The sequence below is a fragment of the Danio rerio genome, chromosome 19, assembly GCF_052040795.2.
Source record: "Danio rerio strain M-AB ecotype USA chromosome 19, GRCz13ab, whole genome shotgun sequence".
Classification (NCBI taxonomy): domain Eukaryota; kingdom Metazoa; phylum Chordata; class Actinopteri; order Cypriniformes; family Danionidae; genus Danio; species Danio rerio.
The window spans coordinates 13855594-13877101 of record NC_141039.2 but is presented as its reverse complement, the minus strand read 5'-3'; the positions used below and the strand labels follow the sequence as shown (position 1 = coordinate 13877101).

The 21508-nt window shown below is 33.6% G+C and overlaps 1 protein-coding gene across 1 annotated transcript in view; it reads right to left on the bottom strand.

The window, feature by feature from the left end:
* The window catches only part of mc5ra (melanocortin 5a receptor), a 42219-nt gene extending 28729 nt beyond the window's left edge, over positions 1–13490 (bottom strand). The window contains exon 1 of the mRNA XM_087293874.1: positions 13382–13490. The gene's annotated coding sequence lies outside the window, so the exon portion shown is untranslated. The remainder of the gene's footprint in view (positions 1–13381) is intronic.
* Positions 13491–21508: the final 8018 nt, after the last annotated feature.

The following is a 21508-nucleotide window of genomic DNA, read 5'->3' as shown; positions in this document are numbered from 1 at the left end:
GTCTGACCTATGGTTTGTTCAGCCCTTGCATACAGTACACCTCAGAGACCCTCATCTGCATTTTAAGATCCTGCATTAATTCTGTTCCCACAAAAAAGGATTGTATTTTGTTCCTACACACACAGGAAGTAACTGTGGAGCAAACATGATTCACAGAATCTTCTGGCCTCTGGGACCCAAACAAAGACTGCAATTGATTTGCCAGCGCTGTGCATTTCTCAATATAATGAATGAAATTCAAAGACAGATTCCTTTTATGATCTCGCGCACTGTTCACAGGGGTGAAACATTTCTGGAAGCGGTGTTATTTAACATTCATGGAAGAATTTGATAAGACATGCTTTTACCAATCTTCGAGGTCAGAAAACTCTCTCTGTGTGCAGAATCATTTAGACCACCTCCAATCTTCATCAAGAAACATTGCTTTTATATGAACTTAATCCATTAGGATGGGATGTTAAGACTCTGTCCACATGGTGTTGGTAAATTCACAAAAGTTTAATATAGTTGCAGCCACATGACAATGCCATTGTTGGTGACCTGAAACAATAATAATAAAATCTCAAAATACAACTTACATGCACATCAGTAATCAAATTATTTGCTTTAATCTAATTAAGGGAATAATAAGACTAAGGTGTTTACATGACTTGCTTTTTGAGTGTTACTTTCATGTTCCCGTTTTACATTATAGCACATAAGTTTGTTTAACGACATTGCGTCATCATGCTAAATGCATTTCCTCCGGAGTTTCATGTAATTTCAGGTGTTTCATTTTTAATTTGTCTACTTTAACTGCAGCTTGGCACTTTCACTTTCATTCATGAACAATTCATGCATGACCACCATGACAAACGAGATATTGGATGCAACTATGAACTGCTGGAAGAGTGTTGTTTTAATAGATGTTCTTACTGCATGCTGAATGGAAGAAAAAAAAACTCAGCATTTCACAATGCTGGTGTCTGTGGTCTGGACTCGGTAGGTGCAAAGAGTGTCAAACTGCCGTGTTCTACATGATGATAATAGTTCGATTAAGGTGTTTACATGTCTGTACTGCACTTTAATAATGTGGCTAAAATCTGCATGCTCCACATGTCTTAATTTGATTTCTCTTTAGTTAGATTATGACCTTAATCTGAATAAATTAATCAAAAATTGCTGTTTACATGGTAGACTCTTAATCGGAGTATTGTCTTAATTGCATTAAAATCGAATTATTGGTGTCCATGTAAACTAGTCACTGTAACCACGTAACCAGAAAAATGAAGAAGCATAAAAAACAACCAATAGCAAAAACAATGGTGGATTACAGAGTGTTTGTGGTATAGGCGCTGCTAAGTTTATTAGTAATATTACAACAAAGCTCAGAAATGCTGTTTTAACTAGGCAACCAGGTGAGATGCACATACTTGTCAACATTGGGCTTTGAAAGTCAGGGATTTGCCCCATTCACTGTATAACTTAAACATTCTGATTAAAGAGCAACCAATGAATCTCTCACAGGCCCGTGCAAAGACTTTCCAAGGTGCATGTGCAAGATGAAACATTTGAAGATCGGGTGAGGGGGGTGGGGGGTGGTTGAGGGGTCACAAACTGAAGAGTGTAGGGGGGGGGGGTGTTTTGGCGCGAACTGAAGAGGGGGGGGCACTTCAGATCATCTTGGAAGGGCACTTTCTATCCAAGACTAAAAAGGGCATGTGCACTGCACAGGTTGAGCCCTATGTGTGCACGTGCCTGATCTCTCATTTAGATTTTTCATTTGATAACATTAAACAACAGAGATGACACTTAAAAATACACACATCTAACATCATAATGAAAGAATTTGATTCCTTTCCTAACTTTTTATGTTCATATAAGATAAAGCTAGTTGTGTTTAAAAGAAAACACACCAAGATCGACATTTTTAGATGTTATTATTATCAATACAGAATCTGTTTGGGAAACAGCATCTGTTTATTACTATGGAACTTGTGCTTGTGCTGACAAACATGCACTGCTACATGCTACATGTTTTGAGGTTTGCATAGGAGAGCACAAAACTCTAACGGGAAGCTACTTGCTTTCCTTTTCCAAACACAACCAATCAAAATGCTACACTTATTCACCAGGTGACTCACACACACACACACACACTCTTCTCAAATGTGGGAACACTGATTTCTTAACTGTTCACTAACTAATCACTGCTTTATAGACCTATAAATAGTCAAAGGTGATGGGACACCAGGCTGTTATGGTCACACACAAAAAACATCCACAATTTGTAGTTTTGTACCTACTGCATATTTATCTTTTCATAATCCTAAATTCCTTTAGAAAAGAATAGAAAAATTCTCAGCCTGGCTCTGTAAAGTGTATGACGGCAAACCCTACAGCGCATGACACTACTTCAGGCAATGAATGCTCTTTTTCCCCAAGACCCCCCACACACAATTGTGTTCTTTACTGTACTCTAAAGAATATACTTTTCACGATGCTGTTTTTTTTTTTTTTTTTTTTACATACAGTAATAGTATTTTTATGTTTTTTTTCCAATATACACCAATAATGTTTGGCCTAATACATTTTTTTTTCTATTGTTTACTTACAATTTTGAAAACTGAGTTCTTTTATATATATATATATATATATATATATATATATATATATATATATATATATATATATATATATATATATATATATATATCACATACAAAAATATAATCACACAACATTCTTCATGATTAGTTTGAGATATAGGGAGAATGTACACAAATGGGCCTACCATAAACGTATCAATCACTGCACAACACTGATGCTGCAGACTGAAGAATTTATTTCAATTCAAGAAATACAGTATTTCTGCTGAGATTTGGTTGAACTCTGTCCAGCTTCCATCAGTGTCAGTCCATGGTTGATAACATGGTCAAGAAGTGTTGCACAGATTTCTTTTGTCATTCTTATTCTCTCTCTTCTTCTAGCTCCTTCCATTTTTGATGAATACAGGTGAAATCACCTGCTGCCTTTTATAGAACTCCTGAGTGCTGCGTTTTCAAATTAGCACATGTGTTAGCACACTAATTAGTTTATAGGCATGGTCATTGGCAATCAGGGGCTTTGTAATGACAAGGAAATAACCTCACAATCCTTATCTGTGTCTAAAGTGTTAAAATATTACCGTGTGTAATGTTTTGCAAAAAGAGTGAAGCAGACATTGTGTGTAATGTTGTGCAAATCTGTGGCGGTGTTTTGCACCTTGGAGTAGAATTTTTGCAAATTGTGTGGAAATTTTTATTTTAGAGTGTAAACAATCGAAAAAAAAAAAACTGTAAATATTTTCTGTTTCTTCATGTCATTGGTGTTTACAGTGTACCTGTTCCTCCTCTCAGCAGATTACTGTCACTGTAGAACATTGTATTGAACTGTAGATATGAGTCTGTGAAAGAGCAAAGAGCTTTAGATTTAGAACAACAGTGTTTACCTGTTATATCCAAAAGTGTTACAGTATATTATGAAAGAAGTGTTTGGCATTTGATGCAAATGCTTCATTCTGCCATAGGTTCATGGTATTTTGAATGCAGTGTTACATTTTGAAGCAGAAGTGAGGCATTTTGTGTTTTGTGTGTGCAGTTTTGAGAATTGTGTATATAGTTTTGAAAAAAAGGAGATGCTGTTTTGAAAACATGAGTACACCGTTGGAAAAAAACTGTAAGCTGTACATATTTTTCCAACAGGCGTCACGGTGGCACAGTGGGTAGCACAACAAGAAAGTTGCTGATTTGAGCCTTGGCTGGTTCAGCTGGCATTTTAATGTAAAGTTTGCATGTTTTCCCTGTGTTCATGTGGGTTTTCTCCAGGTGCTTCGGTTTCTCCCACAGTCCAAAACACATGCGCTATTGGTGAACTGGATAAGCTAAATTGTCTGTAGTGTATGTATGTGTGTGAATGAGTGTGTATGGATGTTTCACAGTGATCGGTTGCAGCTGGAAGAGCATCCACTAGGTAAAAAATATGCTGGATAAGCTTCATTCCGCTGTGGCGACCCCAGATAAATAAAGGGATAATAAAACTAATGAATATTTTTCCAACATAAAATGTACTGTATCATAGGTATGATTCACCTTTCTACCTATAATCAGCACAAATACAAAATTGAATGTGAGGGAACAATGTTAGCTTGATGCCATTTCATCGGTTTCAACTGAAATTAACCTCAGTGCGCTCGGAGCAAACACACACGCAAACAAAATGTGTCATATGAGAAGCTTTAATAAGCACTGTGTGCGTCATCTGCTTCAGATCATCACGGTCACAGACTTATGAAAGCACCGAGGTCTCCTTACATTCACAGACTCATTCTTGTGGTGTGCTGAAATCAGAAACACTAAGCTCTTTTACAAATCAGCTGCATTTTGGGACGATGCCTCACAGTAGATGTATTTGTCTTGTGTTGCGGATAAACATAAGAACATAAGTCGTGCTTTCTAAAGAGATCTTTCAAATGTCCTGGCGTGACACTTTATGAATAAAACATGTTAGGAACACCTTGTGCTCTTCCAGTCTAATAGTACTGAGGCTGTGTTCCTGAGTGGTTGGATAATGAACTGATGTCTTGTTTGCTTTTCTCAATGCTTAACCTCAGTGTACGCTGTTGAACCCAGAAAGATACCATAGAAAATAAAGACAGGAATACAGAATGAATGATTCTCAGATCTATATGAAAATCATAAAGGTGCATTTTTTTTTCTAAGCGATATCTTCTTAAGGCATGCTTGAGACTTGTTTGCTGGAAACAGCAGTACATGAATCTGCAACGTGCGCTTGCATTTCAAATAACCTTGCTGCATGAATGGGCAAATAGCTGTCTGACCGGCTGTCGTTCTTCTGCTGTTAATGTGAAGTTTAAAAGAAACATAAAAAATGATCAAGAAATTATTTTTCACAAAACTGATCGCCAAAACCCCAATTTCACATTTTGGCCACAAAAGAACTGAAGTTTAGATGTAAACACATTTTAATGTAATGTTCAAACCTGTACATAAATGGTTGAGTACACCCAAAAAGGACCATTTAAAAAGTCCTTCACTTGTTCCAGACCTGTTTGGGTTTTTTCTTCTGCTGAACATAAAAGAAACTGGTAGACCTTGACTTCAATGACACTTTTACTCCTACTATGGAATTCATTGGCTACCTGTTTCTATCACTCGGCAAAGTTCTATTCATTTGTGTTCAAGAGAAGAAGAAACTTATTACGGTTTGGAACCTCTCAAGTGTGAGTCAGTGGTGCCATTTTTGAGTGAACTAATATAAGGTTATTGACAATGTGATAGCAGGAGGTCAGGGCCTGAACAGACCTTTTGAGGGGCATGTGCTGAAACTGAAAACTGACATTTACATTATTATAGCTGTAACGAGTGAACCAACAGCATATTAAACCCTATAAATTAAGATCATAACGTCAATATAAAATATAGGATGTGACCCTGTGGCAATCTGCTGTTTTGTCTGACAAACAAACTCTCTGCTTTGGCCTTTTGTGTTTAAAAAGAATGTAAAATATAAGTTTCTATAAAATGATCTGTCTGATAACAGATCATTTTATATCTCCTAACTTTTCCAGAGCTAAAAGTCTGAACGAAATTTGGCATTATTACAAAAGGAGCCTGATAAATCTAAAGTCTAAATTTTAGTCATGAAAGTTAGTATTAAGATTGTACAATCTGCCGAAATACAGTTGTACATGTCCTTTAAGTTCATGGTAGAATGAACCGCCAGCTATACCAGCATATGTTTTACGCACTGATGCCATTCCAGCCACAACCCAGAACTGGGAAACACCCATGCACTCACATTCACACACTACAGCCAGTTTAGCTCATCCAATAACATAATATAACGCTGATAACCCCACATTTATTTACAGAAGTGTGAATAAAATACACAATTGCACAAGCTACATTTTAGGCAACTGCAACAATTCTCACAATCATTCCAACATATCAAGCAGAGATATTTCTTACATAACACTGATAGAGTATGTGGCATTTATCAGCGCTGCGATGCATTCAACTGCAGACTTCCGTGGGATCTGTGTTCGCTCCCCTGGGCTCATTAAAGCAGGGAGTGTTTGAACCAGGCCCGTGGATTTAAACCCTACTCCAAATAAACAACTTCTTTTATCTATGGCTCTGTGCATGTTTATTGCTTTTTCTTAAATAAGCTCAGAGGAGCCTCTTGACCTTCAGTTAAGACATACGTTCTATGCTGTGGTTTTGAATCCAAGCAGCACTGCAGTGGGCAAACACACACAGAGAAAGACGTGGCATGATCCGCACACACACACATACACACCCACGCAGCTCTGACTCAATCCCATGAACACGTTCTGCAATGCCTAATGCTGGATGCGTCTCAAAATTGCCTACTGATCTGCCTACCATCACAAGTGATTTCCAAGTCACTAGATTACACATTCGGAATATATATTTATACCCTGTTTATGAACACATTACAAAAAGTGACATAAATAAATACTGTATTAGGGATATGTGCACACAAACAGTATGTTGGCCAAAACCATGCTGTCTGATAGCACTGAAACGCCAAATGAGAGATCATTGTTTGTTTTGGTTATTTGGTAAGACTTTAGAATAAAGAGCCATCTGTTGATGTTAGTCATTGCATTAACCAATTGATCAAATTACACCCTTGGGTACATTTTGACTTGGAACAAATAAAATAAAATAAAATAAAATAAAATTAAATTAAATTAAATAAAATAAAATTAAATTAAATTAAATTAAATTAAATTAAATTAAATTAAATTAAATTAAATTAAATTAAATTAAATTAAATTAAATTAAATTAAATTAAAATTAACACATTACAAAAAATGACATAAATACAAAAAGTTACAACAAAAAGTGGTATTACAAAAAGTGACATAAATAAATACTGTGGGAGAGATATCTACACACAAACAGTATGTTGGCCAAAAGCATGCCGTCTGATAGCACTGAAATGCCAAATGAGAGAACATAGTTTGTTTTAGTCAATGAGTAAGACTTACCTATATATATATATATATATATATATATATATATATATATATATATATATATATATATATATATATATATTTTTTTTTTTTTTTTAATAAATAAATAAATAGAAATTTAATTAAATTAAAATAAATAGCTTTTAGTAAGGGTGCAGAAAACATATTCAAATTTCTTTTTTTTTTCGTTCAGTGTTAGGTTTCTACTTTAAAGTATGTTCTATTAAATAATACTGTCTATAATAAATAACACCATAGCAAACACAATTTTGGGATTGAATTTTGTAGATATACATGAAAATGTATGCTGTTTTTTATCTAAAATTTAGGTGAGTTTTGTTGTAAAATAAAATAAAATAAACATTATAAAAAGTGACACAAATACAAAAACTGATAAGTGACATAAATAAATACTATAGAAGAGATATGTGCACACTAACAGTATGTTGGCTAAAATCATGCTGTCGGAGCACTAAAGTGCCAAACGAGAGATCATTGTTTTAATAAACTTAATTATTGACTTTATAATAAAGAGCCATCTGTTAACGTTAGTCATTGCTTTAACTGATTACTCTCATTACATGTTTGAGAACATTTTGACTGGGAACAAATAAAACAAAACGAAACAAAACGAAACAAAACAAAACAAAACAAAACAAAACAAAACAAAACAAAACAAAACAAAACAAAACAAAACAAAACAAAACAAAACAAAATAGATTCTAGTAAAGGTACAGAAAACATTTCCTTATTTATTGTCTTATATTATTATTTTATTTTTATTTTTTTTAACATTCGGTACTAGGTTGCTACTTTAATGTAATTTTCTATGAAATAACTCTTCTTATGACAAATAACACCATAACAAACACAACTCTGGGATTGAAAATGTATGCTTTTTTATGTATGCAACATTCAGAGTAAATTAATAATTTTTTTTTTTTTTTTTTTTAGTTTTTAGTTCAAAGTGCTTTATGCTTTATTTAATTAATTTTAATGAGATTAATAGTTAGACATGATAAATAGCAAACTGAAAAAAAATTATTTAAAGATGATTCCTTGCATTTATAATTTATTTTATTATTATAGTGGCTATAAACTATTTATTTGGGTTCAATTTAAACACATTAAGGTGAAAAGTACTAAATTAAATTTGCTTGTTTAAATTCAACACAGTTAAATTGTTTGCGATTTTGCAGAATTATTATTTTTTTTCAGTGCATGAATCGATATGGAGAGTTGCAAAAGCCGCTAAACACCACTTCTGCCAAAAATAAGCTAACGACACTGATGGAATGCTTTGGGCACGTAGTACATGTTCAACAAATAGTTTTGTTTGACATAATCTAAATCACAGCGTCAGCTCATTCAGAAATAACAGTTTGTTTACAAAAGCCTCTAAACATCATGCCACTTTGACAGCAAAAGCTGCTATGTCCCGAGAACCAATCAGACGGCGCAAATCGAATCATATGTTTTTAATGTAGAAGTGCACTGTACACAGGCTTTTATGAGGAGACTGTTCAGTTACACTTTTGATTTTAAAAGATGAGGTTTGATGAACTGCATGAGCCTGTCCAACTGTCAGTGAATGGCAAATGAAAGTGTCACTTACCTCAAAACTCTGTGTATTATATGAAAAAGAAAACACAATGTACAGCCGGAAGTGTAACATACATTCAGCGCCGCTACTTTGAATGAGTCCGATTTACTATACATTAAACAGCAACTCGACGAAGTAAAGATGCTGTTCTTTTATCTCGCATGGATGCTATGAGAATAAGCAATAGATGAAAAAGAGACCAAAACCTTGAGTATAGTGAGGATGAATAAACGACATTCTCTTTTTTGCATAGTGGGCCTTACCTTGTGTTTTATTTGCTAATGCAAGCTATGCAAGCTAAGATAAATATAATGGATAAAACTGTACATTATTTATATTACTTTAATAAATTATAGTTTTAGTAATGGACAATGCACAAATATTGATGTTTCACAATGTTTACATTGTTCTACTTACATTAAATGCAAATCCCAAATATCAGAAATGACAATAGATTGTTTTTTAACAACAATTTTTAATAATAAAATTGATTTATTAATGTCAATTTTAATGTTATTGATTAATGCACTTGACCGATTTTATTCATTCATTTTCCTTCTGCTTAGTCCCTGGTTTATCAGGGGTTACCACAGCGGAATGAACCACCACTTACTTGACAGATTTATCTGTTTTTAATTTCAGATGGTTTGTGTATGTTATATGTTTAGTTAAATCATTTCTGAATGCATCTTTAGTGCTTTTTCAACTAATTACAATGTCTTGTCCCAGTTTTAGAGGTTTTTGCAAAAAAGTGGATTTAGCTGGTTTTGACGCCTAAGAAAATTTACCTTGTTAAAAACCAAAGAATTGTCTACAGTAACATTTAAAAAAAAAAAAGCTATTTTATTTATAACCTTATCATTACCTGTAAAATGAAACTTCTGAACCTAATTAGAGGAGCCTGATAGACATTGTTCTGATGAATTTAGAGGGTTTTGTATCATTGCTCTGATGAATTTAGAGGGTTTTGTATCTGAACTCTTCATATATAGAAAAGGCATTCTCATTATTATTCACTCTTTGATGAAAAGATACTGATCAGATACAGTATGTTTAGGAAAACAATCATTTGTTTTGAGGGTAAACAATCAGCTATATGCATGCTTTTGTTAAATTAATTAATAAACTTGCAACTGTTCATTGCCAACAGAAACCAACAGAAATAATTGTTTTAGATTAATTAAATTATGTAATTTATTTTATCTTTTAATAGCTTTCCCAGCAGTCTCCATGCATCTTTTTATGTTTATTTGAACTAAATATAAAATTAATATGTTTCTGCTTTAAATGTCAAATTGATTGTGGTTGCATTGCATCACACACCTTAACACAGAGCCATTTTTCAAAAGCGTATTAAATTGATATTATCGGCTACTGCTCCTGAAATCCTTGCCTTATAGATTGTGTTAAATGTCTTCCCTGCAGTGCATCTGGTATTTTAGTGTTTTGTACTAACTATTTGAAATATAGACTTTCCTAAATACTGTTATGACATATTTTGACTGTAGATTCTGCCCTGTTTATATTTTGAATGTTTAACATTTATTTACTGTACACCCAATTTTAAGAGATAATTGATTAGCTTCAGTCATTTTAAATAATTGTTTTGTTTGACTTTTATTTGCTGATTTCAAGAAATTGAAAATTTCAAAGAAATAATTGAACCAAATCAGTTTTTAATAACTGATCTGTTTTTGATCTAATTCGGGGTTTGTATATATGTAAAGCCTTCAATTGTCAAAAATGCTTGTTGTTTATATTATTTTAGTATTAAAATCTTTTATAAAAATAAATTTTCCATGTACAGTGCTTAGCATATAAGTACACCCCTTAAGAATCTCTCATTTAAATCATTTTTTTCTGTTTGATGCTTTACAACAGGGGTCACAAATCTCAGTCCTGGAGGGCCGGTGACCCTGCAGGGTTTAGCTCCAACTTGCCTCAACAAACCTGCCTGGGTGTTTTAAGTATACCTTGTAAGACCTTGATTAGCTTGTTCAGGTGTGTTTGATTAGAGTTGGATCTAAAATCTGCAGGACACCGGCCCTCCAGGAACAAGTTTGGTGACCACTGCTTTACAATATTATATTTGTGCGTATACATTAGTTTAATCAGACTCAGTACTGAAGCCAAATCTGGAGCTAATCTAACAAAATAACTTACGATAATGGTTAAAAAAAAACTAGTACAAATAAAAGTATATGTGAGTGAAAAATATTAAATTACATTTTCAAAAATAGAAACAAATCAAGAAAAACAAAAAATATATACAACTTTGTTTAAATGGATTTTTTTTTTGCTATATTTTGCATGAATTTAAATGTATTATATTTCCATTTCTAAAGGTGTTCTGTAACTAGAATATTATTTTAATAAATATATCTTAATAAATCTGTTTTGTTTAAATGCACCAATATATATATTACCCATATTCACTGAGAAATGGATTCAAATATCGATTTTCAAAATGGGGTGTACTCATTTATACTGAGCACTGTATCTTACATTTTTGGAGGCATAATTGTGTTGATATGTACACCTACTGAACCACAGCACCATAAAACTGATAACCTTTTTTATCTGAAAGTGAGTATTTATGCAAATATAAATGAATTTATTTTATTTATAAACTTTTCAGAGTAATACTTATGCTGTTTTGAATAAAAAAAAATACATTTATCAATTTTAAATTCAAAGAAATTAAATCCAATTAAATTTATATTTCTCGTTTAATTTAAGGAAAATTTACCTTTTGACGCACAGTTGATGTCAGAACTATTAGCCCCCCTGAATTGTAAGAAGATTTTTTCCACATATTTCTAAACATAATAGTTTTAATAACTAATTTCTAATAACTGATTTGTTTTATCTTTGCCATGTTAACAGTAAATAATATTTGACTAAATATTTTTCAAGACACTTTAATACAGCTTAAAGTGATATTTAAAGGCTTAACTTAATTAGGTTAACTAGGCAGGTTAGGGTAATTAGGCAAGTTATTGTATAACAATGGTTTGTTCTGTATACTATGAAATAGAATTATAGCTTAAAGGGGCTAATAATTTTGTCCTTAAAATTTTTGAAAAAAATAATTTATTAAAAAAAATAATAACTGCTTTTATTCTAACCGAAATAAAGCAAATAAGAGCTGTCTCCAGAAGAAATCATTTGGGAAATATATTATTATATCTGACCCTATTAAATCTGACTTCAACTGTATGTGTAATTTTTATTTGAATTGAGATTAATACATCACCTGAAAGTTTAATGAAGAAGCTTTGGTTTGTTAGGATATAGGACCTTATTTGCCAAGATAAAGCTATTTGAAAATCTGGAGTTTTAATCTAAACCATAAGAAAATCCGCTTTCAGTTGCCTAAATCAAGTGCTTAAAGATGCACATTACTAATCAAAAATTTAGTTAGGATATACCTGCATTAAGAGATATACAAAATATCTTCATGAAAGATGATCTTTGGTATGAAAGGAATATTTAAACCCGTGAAAAAATAGACCCGAGCTATATAGCCTAAGATGGGTTCAGGGTCACAGTTGATAACAATAAATAAACAAAAGAATACAGTAATAACATTGTAAAACATGGTAGCATTTAAAACTTTTCCTTCATTCACTAATTAACAAGAAGTGGATAATTACATTAAAAAAAATGGTTTAAGTTGAAAAATATTAAGTTATAGATGATTCGGAAAACAAAGATTCTTTGTTTCCAAATTAACGAACCATGTAAAGCAAAAGTCGTAAACAGGTTTTAGAATACTCCAACTACTTCAGTCTTCAGCCATTTATTTAAAATAACTAAAGTGAAAGTAAGTTTAAGACATGGTAACAATGTTTTCCTCCGAATTCATCCACTGAAAGCGATCCTGCTGCTCACCGTCTCCGCAATCGATAAAACTGAGTCACTTGCGCATCGGGCATCGCTCCTTTAGTCCATAACACTGCAACAAGCTAGGCAAACCCACGGACACGCCGAGACTTAGGCTACTGAAGCAAGCAACACCTTCAGTACAGTTACAACAATATTTTCACCAAACTGCTACCCAAGCTTTGAAAACAGCGTGCGATGAACATAACGAGTCTAAAAAAATCAACCTAACCCCCACCTCGCCATTCAGGCATCAGCACATCGTATTTATATGCTTTACAAAAGATTTTGACCCAACAAAAAAAAAACATCCATTTTAATGCCATGTTTTATATCAGCTAGTTAATAATAGAAGTTTCATCTTGATGATATAGCCTACCATTTAGATAGCCAAACTGGTTAATACAATTGCATTGAGGTTGCTTAATAACATTTATAAGACGTAATCGTCACATGTTAAACGTTACCATTTTAAGTTGCTAAATGACAGGACAGTATCGCCTACCCGTGTGATAGACAGGATTTTGATGAATGAAAACTGAATGAGGTTTCAGCACTAGTTGGTGGACAGCGCCGTATCACTTCTTCGGTTAATGAATGAATTGATCAAATGAATAGTCTGGAGGTGTAATCCCAACATGCAGTTGAAAAGCTTTACAAAACACACAACCCTGTTTAGCAGTAGTGCTCCTAACCATGCAAACGGAATGCGGTGCAAAGAATGAGATAGAAAATGTTCTTCAGTGCGTGTTATCAAATCGGTCAAAACAATACTGCATAAGTTTCGGTGGGGATCAAATGCATTTAGGTTTCGAAACGACAAAGCTGAAGTTCAGTAACGGACTCACTTGTTTGGAGCAGGAGTTGTCTGTACTGAATCTTAAACAGTGTGTTTCCTTCAGTCCAGAGGCGTTTATTCGCGCTGGAGGAGGGTGTTTGAAGATCTCCATGAAGAGCGGGGTCTCTGCTGCATCAGATGCATATATAGGATCGGGAACAGCGACAGCTCCACCTCCAGAGCTCCTCAAGCTTTCACAGCACCTTCCGGAACCCCGTGCAACTTTACTGAATGCGTCTTTCTAGTCCACAAATGCCTAAACTTTTACTGCTAAGGGCTGTCATTACTAAACACGTTTTTAACTACGGGATGGTGCCCCAGTACTTAAGGTAATAGCAGAAAATAATCACTTGCTTCAAAATAAATAAATAAAAATTATAAAATAAAAATAAATTATTTAATAAATAAATAAATAAATTCACAGTGTTGGGTTGCAGCTGGAAGCGCATCCATGTTCTGGATAAGATGGTGGTTCATCCCGCTGTGGTGACCTCTTATTAATAGAGACTAAGCCGAAAAGAAAATGAATGAATAAATAAATAAATAAATAAATACATTTTTTCAACAAGACAAACAAAGATGGTATAAGGAAAGTTGACATTGTTTGGCCAATTTTAAATAAGCCAAATGAAAACAAATTAGATCACAAGATGGGCAAAAATATTCATTCATTCATTTTCTTGTCAGCTTATTCCCTTTATTAATCCAGGGTCGCCACAGCGGAATGAACCGCCAACTTATCCAGCAAGTTTTTACGCAGCGGATGCCCTTCCAGCTGCAACCCATCTCTGGGAAGGGCAAAAATATTATAAATTACCAATATAAAAAAATATTTTATTAAAAATGACTTACACAATGTATGTAAACATTGGACTTTAAATGTGTTTGATAAAATAAGTGAAGTATTTTAGACAAGAGTCTCTTACAGCATTTTAAGTACAAATATCACCTAAACGCTTTATCCTTTAATCCAAAACTATTTACTTTAACCAGTATATGAATTAAATATGTAATTTTACCCCATATCTGAGCAGCATTTTTAAAAATGTAACTGTACTTTTAGCAACACAATTGTTCTTGATGTTTAATAAAATTTGCTATAATTTAATAAAAAAATACAAATTATTAAATAATGTTTTTTTGATTATTAAATTCAGAACCCTAAAAGAAGAAGCCCAGATAATAAATAAGACTTCTGTGGGTTAATAAAATGTATTATACAATTAAATCTTGTTTGTTAATGAAATATGCACTGTAAAACCCAAAAAGTTAAGGTAACTCAAACCATTTGAGGAAACTGATTGCAATAAACCATTTAAGTTCAAAAACTAATCCTAATGTGTAATGTGTAACCCAATAAATGAAGAGAACTTAAACCAGCTGAGTAATGTAAAACCTAATAAGACAACTCAAACCGTTTTGCTACAAACCATTTGAGTTAAAAAAAAACGAATCTATACGAGTACTGTGAACTTACCCCATTTAAGTTGAAGTAATGAGGTATATAATTAACTCATTACTTTCAACACTGACTTCAAAACTGTTTTCAAATGAGAAGAATTACCTTTCAGTAAATTTTGAGTGACCTACAGTACACTCATTTAATTTGGTAAAGTTGACTGTTGGGTTTTACAGGGTATAGAAAAAATTATTTTTTTAAAATCACATTAATTTTGGAGTATGGGGGCATCACAAATTGTGTGTTCATAACACATTATTATATTAATATTAATTTGATTATATTTTCATTTTATAAACGTTAATATATAATATGAATATTATTATACGTAATTTTTACTTAAATTCTTCCCTCATATATATATATATATATATATATATATATATATATATATATATATATATATATATATATATATATATATATATATATAAAAGCTATTTTAAAAACTGAGTAGCCTTACACGTAGTAGGTGGTTGAATTAAATATTCAGTCAAAAGTTTGCTGTTGCTTTTAAACTGCCAAATCTATCTTCTTTTTCCCAGAAGGAAGAAACAGGGAACATTGATTTGTTTTCCCCTCAGGTGGGTTGGGCTTTTTTGTCAACTGTAGTGTTAATATGTTGAGTTTCACAAACACAGCCAGACAGTGTTTACACTCTTCAAAAGTCAGCCTATTATTGCTCACACAATCCCTCGTATTAGTCACGCATTAACTGGGAAATGAGAAAACATTCAAGTAATAGAAAGATATGTACTGAAGAATCACACAAGTGAAGGTGGTTTCAATAAGTGACATGATTTGAAATGTCTAAAGATATTTTTGAGTGGTTTATTTTAGGACAGGCCGGTTTTAAGTCATCCAGATTCATCCGATGAATGACAGCTCACCATCAGGATTACCATGTGAGAAATACTCTTAAACAGAACCCATGACTGTTTTTTTTTTATAAATCAGAACAAAGGGTGCATTGAGAAAGCTGTATCACTGTGATCTCTGTTACCAACGAATTCCAACAAATCCCATATAACTGTGGGAGACAATTACTGATGACGGAAGCTGAAACACAAGAGCTTTCTCTAGGGGTGTTTGATTAAGGACTCTCATTTAAATAGCACTAAACGTAAACTGTGGTTACTTCTCTCCACAGGGAGTCAGATAACAAACAATTTGTCATAGCACTCAGTTTTTCTACCTCAACCAGCATTCATAAATAAACAATCCTTTTACGGAATAAAATCCTCAGAATCAACCACAGTAAATAGCCTTGGGAATTTTACTTATTTGGATTTTTTATTGAAGAAAAATATGTAACATTTCATGCAACCCTTTCTATAAAAGAGGCCATGCTGCCATTTGAAAAGGTCAATCTAATGTTTATTGGGTGTGCTGTATTAAGTTAATAGGCTTTAATATTCAATTAAATGGTTTCACACACTAAATTTTTGCAGTTCCCATGCTTTCTGAAATTAGTTCTGGTTTCTAAAAGCCCCTCCTCCTGAAAAGCTCGGAGTGTTCTGATTGGCCAGCTGGTTCAGTGTGTTGTGACTGGACTTCAAACAGAAATATAACACTTCTTACCTTTACCACTAGTTTCAGCTTTCAAGGCTTCTTAAGCTATGGCCCCTTTACACATTTTTGAGTTTCATAGCAGTGGAAGTCGTCATAGTTTAGTAAATTTAAAGCATAGTTATGGCGCAGTTTTACAATCCTATTAGCTCAAATAATACAAGAAAACCTCAATGATAGTGTTATAAAGATATTTAAAAAAAGATAAAAAATTGTGCAAGACTAATAACGGCAGCCAAATAAAAGAACAACATTAAATTTACTGTCCTGCCATAGATGCTGCATTCAAAACACCTCACATAATTCTTATAAGCAGTAATTCCATATATATATATATATATATATATATATATATATATATATATATATATATATATATATATATATATATTAGGGCTGTCAAAATTAACGCGTTAACGCACACGATTAATTTGAAATATTAAAAAAAGAAAAATAATTGCTGCTTACATGGTAGACTCTTAATCAGAGTATTATCTTAGTCATTAAAGCTGAGTATTGGTGTCTATGTAAATGTACTTAGTGAAAGTGCCAGATGATGTTGCAAGCTGTCAAAGACAGCCCTTTTCTTTTCTCTGATTCCATGCGCCCTCAAATGTTTCATTAAGTTTAATGTGTTTTTCCCCTACATGCAACCTTTGTAAAGCGTCTGCTTAATGTTGCTGTGTCAGAATCCTTGCTTGTAAAATACAGCCATACTTTAGAATGCTTAGTTTAAGCAAACTTGATGAACGTGATCGTGCATGTTGATGAATCACTGATGAGGTTGAGGAGCCGCTCACCTGGTGCACTGTACTGCGCGTTGTGTGTGTGTGTGTGTGTGTAGAGAGAGAGAGAGAGAGAGAGAGTATGCCTGCATGTGTGCATGCATCCGTGCTTGTGATTTTAACCAAAGATGACATACAGTAATACATGAGTAAATACATATGCATTTTCATATATATATATATATATATATATATATATATATTTTTTTTTTTTTTTTTTTTTTTTATTTATTTATTTTTTGTCAAAATATTTAAAACTTTCAAGGATTTAAAATGCTGACGAATGCTTATAACATACTTCATCACAGCAGTCTTGTTAAATGGCTTCATTGCAAATATAGTTAAAAATGTTGCTACTTTTGCTGAATTTGCTTGATTGTGAGTCAATGTGAATGGGCTTTGTACACAACTTGAATAAAATGTTTCAAAGTGGTAATTTAGTACTTTATAACTGTCTGGAAATAAACAGCAGCTCTACAACAACAAGTCTACAGCCTCCCTGTTTTTCTTTGTGAATGCTTTTGGCATTACTGTGTGACAAATTATTCAAACTGAAATGCAGACATTTGCAGAAGTAACATCTTGACTTAATGTCGATGTGTTAAGGGCAGATCTGAAATGTTTTCTTAAAATGTATCCCTTTAAGAAAATCTACTTTTGTAAGCTGCTTGGACAGAACTGTGTGTAGGTATAGTGTGTCCACATTCATATTGAGGTGATATAAACACAATAAGCCTCTTTTTTTTAATTTTCTGATGTTAAAATAGGGTCCAAATCCCTCCCATTTTGAGGCTCACCACAATGTGACATAACAGTGGTTTCCTTTGCCCACGGAATTGATTGACAGACTTGTATTAACAAATCTCCATAGTGACGCATATAATCATATCAACAAGACAGGACGTGCGCAAAACAACTAGGAATAAAAGATCAGTTGAGCTCTCTGTGATCATCAATCATCATCAAATGTGATCATGAATGAGTTTTACAAGTTTAAAACCTTTTTAAAACAGTGCATGTTTGTAATAAGGATAGTAATTCGAACAGCCGCATGTCAGTAAAATTATAAAAGAATATCGGTTTGTGGACTTAAATCAGGTTTATTTTGTATATTAACATAACGGATGTCCATACAATGTGTATCCTGTCACATTTGCTGTGCAAAAACAGTGAAAAGCTAAACATATAACAGGATAAAATATAACAATAATCCGTTAATAAAGTTTTTACTGTAGTAACGGAGATCTGCTTCATTCTTGTCTGTCACTGTGCTGTTTATCTACATGACCCCTTCAGCTCTGACATGCACGTGGGAATGGGGGGCAGGGAGAACCAGCTTTAAAGGCATAAGCAACAAAAACAGCTGCAATGCCATAACAGCTTACATTTCTCAAATTAAGAATATAAATAATCTGAAGAGTATTTTGAGCTGAATCTTTACAGACACACTCTGGAGACACAAATGACTAATCTTAAATCTTGAAAAGGGGTTAGAAAAGGTGCCAATTAATGTAGACTATGAGCTTTATAACCCTCTAGATCTAGGATTTAGACCATAAAAGGAGCCCCAAAAACATGTTTTGCATCATTTAAAATATATCTTTAAATAAGCACTCTGTCTTATAATGAATTTGAAACAAAGGAAAATGTATATTCAGTATTATTCATGTTAGAAAGCTCTGTATTGTTATCACAGTGTTCTTTTTGGTATCAGTTTTCCAGCCTAATGACGTTATATTGCCATCTGCTGCAATGCAGGACATTTTACTTTTAGATTTGGCCTGCTACATGGTCCTTTTATTATATATCATATGATAAAGAGACAAAGTTTATGACAATAGCTTTGTTCAAATGTCTCTGTATGTTCTCTGAGCTTCTGATGAAGTTATTTCCAGTGTTCCCTAAGGCATATAGACAATTTCCACCATCAATAACTTACATTTCCTTTGGATTTAATTAATCAAAGCATGATTCAAGAGAATGAGCACAAGATTAAACATAACTGAACTACCACACATGGTCATCAGATAAAAATACATCCTATGAAATATCTTAATGTACAGTTTAATATTCTAAATCAGTTCTGGTTGATAATAAAAATCCTCCAAGGACTGCCTCTGACATTTATATCAATATATTTTACATTTTCATATTTGCAACCAACAAGCTGTGAACAGAATGCACAAGCACAAACATGTGAAAAGCAAACATGACTAAACACAAGATGACCTCAGACCAAGAGCTGAATTCACATCAGCATTATAAAAGCTGATGAACATGAGTGGAGAGCTCCAGACTGCTGAAGCACAAATGTCTGGAAGGGACATCCGTTTGAAAGAGCTTTTTTAGAGGAGGCTCTGACACCTAAAGGAAATCCAGAAGGCTGAAGAGGTAGCATCAGAGACCCAATGTGAATTTGTCTGCTTGGTAGTCACTGAATCTAGAATGTGCCCAAGATGAAAATTTGGTCAGATTCATACTACTGACTCGAGCAGTGGGGTGGGTGTAATTTTACAAAGTAGGATGCCATCCTTAAAAAAATGGTAACAAATTTGCCTTTTTACATGATGTGAAATAAGTTGTTTGTGTCTCCAGAACGTGCCTGTGAAGTTTCAAGTACTTCAGGTATACTTTTTATAATTTATTTTACATATTAAAATTTTTGGGCTTGAGCTTTGGGCTTTTGGAATAAGCTGTTCTTCCCACCTACTCTTAGGACATTTTGCTTCAGAGAAGGGAAGGATGTCAGGATAACCACAGAAAAATGACAGATAGATCTGATGAAACTGAGACCCACAGTTACAAATACTACAGTAAGATGAAAAAGCCACACGCAAATGCAGTGACAATGTTCACTGTGCACGCACATACAAACACATCCACGCATTTAACACATGCTGTTTTTGCTCATCTACTCACAGCTACTGTACTATGTGACAGGATGCCCATAAAACAGGTAAATATGCTGCTGTATAAAGATCCATTATGGCTAATATATGTAATATAATAATATATAATATATGTATAAAATACACCTGATTTAAACTCCACAAACCAGAACTCCTGTTGTGTGATTGAAGCATCCTTGTTTATAGTTGTGTACATTGTGCAGCTCTGGTCATTCCAGCGGATATGAATTATGTTGTTTAAAAAGTAAAGTTCAAAATACTATAATAAATACAAAGTGTACCATAGTGATCTATTTTAACATCAGGAATTATTTGAAAGAGACTTGTTGCTGTTTTCTCACCAGTCGCAGTCACTGCAATCACATGTATCACAATCACCTGGGCTGCGTTCAGAATCGCATACTTCCATACTATATAGAATTTGAAAAACAGTATGTGAGAAGTACCTACTACTTCTGGCAAGATTGTGAAGTGTGCATTCAATGCATGCTGCACTATGTGAACACACAACTCATGCATCTAGGTCATGTGATTATGACAAAATGACTGATGTAGTACATCCGAGTTCCATTCATACTGCTCACATTTATACTGTATAGAACGTACTTTTCTATGGCAGAGGGGTGTTGCGGACGCAGGAGGGAAGTGAAGAGTGGGGGGAGTCGCAGACGAAAATGAGAGTGAACAGCGGATGGGAGAGGAGGGCAGTTGAGGAGGGGGATCGATGAAATGAGTTGCTGGATCAGATTACAGAGGTGCCAGATCTGGATCCGGCGTGTTCCGGCACAAGTTAAGCCATCATGCTACCACCAACACATTTTATTGTTGGTATGATGTTCTTTATCTAAAATGCAGTGCTACTTTTACACCATACATTATGGAGCACACACCTTCCAAAAAGTTTGTCTTGTCAGTCTGCATATATTTCTAATTTTTTTCCCTGATTTTTGAGGATCTTTTGGTCTACCTCCCTTTGTCAGGCAGGTCCTATTTTAGTAATTTCTTGATTGCAAACAGGTGTGGCAGCAATCAGCCCTAAGTATGGCTAGACAATTTGATTTTCGGTGTAATAAGTCATGTTTTAGCAAGGAGCAAACACTTTTACACAGGGCTTTGTAGTTTTTGAATTTTATTCTCCCTTAATAATATAAACCTTAATTTCAATTTATGTTTACTTGAGTGCATGGAGTGTTTATTGACAATGTGAAGTGTAATATGGGTAATGCTGCGGTCACACTAAAGTTTGAGCTTGTGAAATTCTGTCATATGGAGCTGCAAAAAAAGGGCGGGATTAAACAATATTAATAGACATTTTAAAAAGTAAGGGTTTGGTCTGTATTTTAAATGTCTGTCCTGAGAGATCATGTTTTCATCCTCCATTAGTCTCACACAATCAAGTGATGCGATTTTACAGG